Source organism: Myotis lucifugus, unplaced genomic scaffold (assembly GCF_000147115.1).
Source record: "Myotis lucifugus unplaced genomic scaffold, Myoluc2.0 scaffold_198, whole genome shotgun sequence".
NCBI lineage: Eukaryota > Metazoa > Chordata > Mammalia > Chiroptera > Vespertilionidae > Myotis > Myotis lucifugus.
The window spans coordinates 2480358-2486357 of record NW_005871246.1 but is presented as its reverse complement, the minus strand read 5'-3'; positions in this window follow the sequence as shown (position 1 = coordinate 2486357).

Sequence of the window (6000 nt, the reverse complement as noted above, 5' to 3'; positions counted from 1 at the left end):
GAAGGATATTTAAGTAAAGATCAATGGCACAATGAAGTTTTAGAAAGTTGGGGAGAAAAATCTGTCCTAGAATTTTAACTATAGCCTCTCCTTTTCCTTGATAGTTTTCTTCTAAGCCCCCAAATATATTCTCTCAAGAGGATGAGGGACACATGTAGATGGAGGGTGTGTTAGAGGAGGTAACAGGAGGTTATGAGGGCAGAAGGAAAACACATGCTCTCAGAATTTGGAGAAACTGATTTAAAAAAAGAAGCAAGAGTTCAGGGGAGAGAAAATCTTTTTGACTCTGTTATCTGGGAGATGTAATGGAGGATGTGCTATTTAAGAATCAGTGCTATTTGAGAATTGGTGCAATGTCAATGTGCAGAGAGCAGGGTGAGGCCATTGTAGACTGTGGGAAGGCTCTGAACAAAGTCTGGGAGATGGGATGTAACATGAGAATGTCAGCTAGACCTATTTGAACATGGAGCCCATGAAAGAAAATGGTAGCAGATAAAGTTAGGAGAATGGACTGGAGTCAAATTGTATGGGATTTGGAATGATGCCTGTATTTGGCCTCCTGAGGAGGAAGCCTGAAGCAGGACATGATGTGTCAGAGTCTGACAGTGTGGACAGACCAGATGAAAGTAGAGTGATTGGTGAGTGGAACACTTTGCAGTATTCCTGTGCCTAAACTTGGAATATCAAGAAAAAGGATTCTAGGAATTTGGCAGAGAGAGAATCATCTCAGGTTGGCCACTGCTTATGAAAGGAGGTGAATATAAGGCCACTGTTTTGTCTTCTAGTTTGTACTTTTACCCCCACCATTCTCTGCTTTGGATGAATACTGGGTTTAAAATGTGTCTCACTAGAAACACTATTATAGAAAGTAGGAAGACCATTTTCTAGGGAAAAATGTAAAAACAACCAGTTATAAATGGATGAAGGGCTTTAAAATTTGTTGTAGGAATAATACTTGAATTCAGATGAATGGTAAAAATGCCCATACCAGAAAAGTGACAGGAGTGAAGTGCATATAGTAGAACCTGAATTGGGGCCTGTCAGTGAGGAAGGGATCCCTCAGGCAGGAGGAGGAGGAGCTCTCCAGTAGAGCAGTGTGGGCTAACAGGTTCCTGAGAGGATCTAGACTAGAGAATCTTAAAACAGGGAGGGGACTCTTAAAGTGGCCTGCATAGGCAAGTTGTAAAGACCTAATGGTGTTTGCTAGCTAAAAAGTATTTAGATATTTAAAAAAATACTTGGAAATGAGAGGGTAGGTTGATTCAGAGTGGATGCAATGGTGCAAACAAGTGATGAGTAGTTTTATAAAAGGACAGGGCAAAGGAGATGGGGAATAGAGGCCTGGAAGGGGAGACTAGGGTTCAGTGCTGACTGTCTGTCTTGTGCCTGCTGCATGCCATACGCCATCTCTATGCTGTGACAAGCCTGAATGCCCCTGGCCTTGTGATGCTTGCATTCTGGAGGGAGAAATGGGCAGTTTGGTCAGGAGAGGAAATGCTCTCTAGGGAAGTCTGACAGGTAGAGGCCAAGAACCTGGGAATGGTAACACTTTTCAGCTCAGCCTTTAGTTTGAACACCTCTTATGTCCAAGACAGAGTCTGGTCCTTGCCCTTAAGCAGTTGATTTTATTAGACAGTATAAACTGCAGGCCAAGGATAGCAGTTTTGGGTTCATATAGAAGGGCCTAGGGCAGTGATGGTGAACCTATGACACGTGTGTCAGAGGTGACACGCGAACTCATTTTTTTGGTTGGTTTTTCTTAGTTAAATGGCATTTAAATATATAAAATAAATATCAAAAATATAAATCTTTGTTTTACTATGGTTGCAAATATCAAAAAATTTCTATATGTGACACGGCACTAGAGTTAAGTTAGGGTTTTTCAAAATGCTGACACGCCGAGCTCAAAAGGTTCGCCATCACTGGCCTAGGGATTTTGGCGTCTGGAGAAGTTGTCGCCTGCTGGTGGAGGTTATGTAGAAGGAAGAACAGGGATCCTGCTGTTTGCCCAAATTCATTGTTAGGCTTAATCTTGGACTTGTGTTTGTTTTGTATCTCCCATAGTTCTATGTACATATCAACAGATCTCTAATCAACGTTTGCTTGAAAGATCAATCTTAAAAGTTAAAAAATGGGCTTATGGCCTGAGAAAGGAGTAATACTGGCAAGAAATACATAATACTCTATGAAAGAAACATTAATATTTTAAGTCTGTGCCAAACACATTAACTAGTATGATTTGCCTCTAGTCAATAGAATGTAGCCTTTATCCTGCTCTATCATAGCACTATTTATCATGTGCTGTGATCCAGAGAACTTTGTCCTTTGGTCTGTCTGTGAGCGGGCAGTGGTAAAACTCAGGCATCTGGCTGAGAGAACCTTGGATTGGTGGCTTTCTCCATAAGCTCTACTGTTTCTATTGGGGCCCTGAATTGCTTATAGTTTAATCGAAGATGCAGAAATAAGTAGAGAGCAAAAGTAAATGTTTTGGTCAGCCTGACCTTTGCAAGTGCCCAGGGCAAGGTGTAGGGAGGGAGTTGCCTAAGGGCCAGGCCTGTGTGTAGTGCACTAACTTCCATATATTTATTTTTACTTAAAATCTTCACAGTTCTGCTAAAATCCCTTTGTTACCAACCCCTCCATAACATTAGAGCATTTTACCTTTCATTGGTTGAAAACGGTCATTTATCTGGAGGCAGGACTAGTTTTTACAGTTGTTACACTGTCACAGGGCTAATCCATCCACTGTCCTTTCTTGGTTTAGGAGATCATGTTTAGAAGATACAGAACAATTCAGTGTAGGTCTGTAAGTTACCCATGACTTAACTGATCACACTGCGGATGGGGCAAAGGACTCAGGGAAAATCTCAGGCAGGGATCATAGCAGCCACTGCATTTGTTTGAATTTTATAAAAATTTATTTGAGCCGAACCGGTTTGGCTCAGTGGATAGAGCGTCAGCCTGCGGACTGAAGGGTCCCAGGTTTGATTCTGGTCAAGGGCATGTACCTTGGTTGCAGGCACATCCCCAGTGGGGAGTGTGCAGGAGGCGGCTGGTCGATCTCTCTCATCGATGTTTCTAACTCTCTATCCCTCTCCCTTCTTCTCTGTAAAAAATCAATAAAATATATTTAAAAAAAAATAAAAATTTATTTGAGCCAAACTGAGGACCTGTGGTTGGCTTGTTATTGTTGTTTCTTTGTTTGTCCAGTATACTTTTGAGGGCTATGCTTTTAGTGAATTAGGTTACATAAAAATAATTTAAGATCAATGGGCTAATCAAGGCTATTTGGTTTCCAAGTGTTTGCAGCTGGGGGTGAAGTCAGTCTGTCCTGGGCTGTTGAGTTTAAGGTGAAGGGAAACACTTTGTGCCCACTTTTATTCCCAGACTGTGCTCTTTTTAATGGAGTTGTTTGCAGACTAAAGTCCTGAGATTTTAAACCATGGCATTTTTTTAAAGTGTTTTTTTTTAACATTAAAAAAATGTTTTTACTGAGAGAGGAAGGGAGAAGGATATATATATATATAGAGAGAGAGAGAGAGAGAGAGAGAGAGAGAGAGAGAAACATCAATTGGCTGCCTCTCACATGCTCCCCGACTAGGGATCCAGCCCACAATGTGGGCATGTACTCTGACCAGGAATCAAACCGGTGACCTTTCAGTGCACAGGACAACACTAAGCCAACTGAGCCACACTGGCCAAGGAAGTTAAACCATGGCATTTATTTATTTATTTATCCATCCTATATACTAAAAGCCTAATATGCTGTCAGTTGGTCGTTCAACCAATCAAAGCGTAATATGCTAATGGTATGCTAAGGCTGCTCAATCTCTCGCTATGACATGCACTGACCACCAGGGGGCAGACAGGCAACCGGTCGACCAGTTGCTATGACGTGCACTGACCACCAGGGGGCAGATGCTCAATGTAGGAGCTGCCCCCTGGTGATCAGTGCGCTCCCACAGTGGGAGCGCCATTCAGCCAGAAGCTGGGCTCACGGCTGGCAAGCGCATCTCTCGAGGGCTCCCGGACTGCGAGAGGGTGCAGGCTGAGCTGAGGGGGACCCCCCCCCCCCACCCCAGTGCATGAATTTTGTGCACTGGGCCTCTAGTTTTTAATATATTTTTATTGACTTCAGGGAGGAAGGGAGAGGAAGAGAGAGAAAAACACCAGTGATGAGAGAGAATCATTGATCATCTGCCTCCTGCACACCCCACACTGGATATCAAGCCCGCAACCTGGGCATATGCCCTGACTGATAATTGAACTGTGACCTCCTGGTTCATAGGTCGATGCTCAACCACTGAGCCATGCTAGCTGGGCTAAACCATGGAATTTTAAATAATAGATATAAGGGTACCAGATATATACACTAACTGTGGTTCCAAGCTTTACCTGATTTTAAAAATGACAGCTTTAGACCTCTTGGGGAGTCTGTAAGTTGGTTTCCGGCATGTAAAGGAAGGAGGAGAGATTTCTGGCAAACAGAATAATGTTAACGTGTTCATTCTGTGCATAGTGTGGCATGCGGGTTTTAATTCCAGCCCACACTTCCATTTATAAGGTCTGAGAGTTGGAATAGAATCTGTGTTTTTATCAACAGTGTAGGGTACTTTTAAACATTCCCATGTAAATATTTGTTATTAGTGGCTAAATTTCCTAAATTGTAGCTTTTACTGCTGAAATTGTAATTACTTTTGTCATCTAATAAGATTTAGAGCTGATAGTTCACAATGTTTTTTTAAATATATTTTATTGATTTTTTACAGAGAGGAAGGGAGAGGGATAGAGAGTTAGAAACATCGATGAGAGAGAAGCATCGATCAGCTGCCAAGGTACTTGCCCTTGATCGGAATCGAACCTGGGACCCTTCAGTCCCCAGGCCGACGCTCTATCCAGTGAGCCAAACCAGCCAGGCAGACACTCATTATTAATAGTTGATACTGTTTGATGATGTTGATTTTCATGAATAGATTCTTCTGGTATTGCTCACTGCATCCCAGGAGAAAAGGTTCTCCCTCAGCCAATGTTTCTCCCTGGCTTCTGTCATAGGGGAGAGCATTCAGGCTTCCTTGCCTGAAGGCCCCACCGTATGGCTGATATGTTCTGGCAGGTAGAGCATGGTGTGGGTGAAGCAGTGGTTTTAGGTTTTGTCCCCATATGGGCCTATTTCTCAAATGTTCCTATTTGGTTAAGTAATAAAAATTATTTGGAATGTAAAATCTAAAAGTCAAGTCCATTCCAGATGTTGGTGAGTTTATATTAATGTTTTATTGTTATCATTTGTGTTTTTTCTTGTTTCATGCACCTTTAATAAGTTCATGCACAGCAAAACAAACCATCAACAAAGTGAAAAGGCAGCTGCAGATTTGCAAACCAGCCCCAGCCGGTGGACTCAGTGGTTAGCGTGTCAGCCCTAGCACCGAAGGGTTGTGGGGGTTTGATTCCTTGTTAAGGGCATGTTACCTGGGTTGCAGGGTCGATCCCTGGCCCCTGTCAGGATGTGTGCAGGAGGCAACCAATCGATGTGTCTCTTTCACATCGATGTTTCTCTCTCTTTTTCTTGTCTCCTCCCTTCCTCTCTCCCTCCCACTCTCCCTCCCTTCCATTCTCTAAAAAAATCAGTGGAAAAAAAAATATCCTTACGGCTGGTTCAGTGGTTGAGCATCGTCCTGTGAACCGGGAGGTCACGGTTCGATTCTGGATCAGGGCATATGTCCAGGTTGCGGGCTTGATTCCCCAGTGGGGGTATGCAGGAGACAGCTATCAATGCTTGTCATCATTGATGTTTTCCTCTCCCCCTCTACCTTCCTCTCTCTGAAAAAAATAAAATATATTTTTTAAAAAATCCTTGGGTGAGGATTAACCAAAAAAAAAAATGGTAAGCTGTATATCTGATAAGGGTCAAAATATCCAAAATATATAAAGAAGTCATACAACTCAATAGCAAAAAACCAAGATAACCCAATTAAAAAATGGGCAAAGGGCCCGGGCACCATG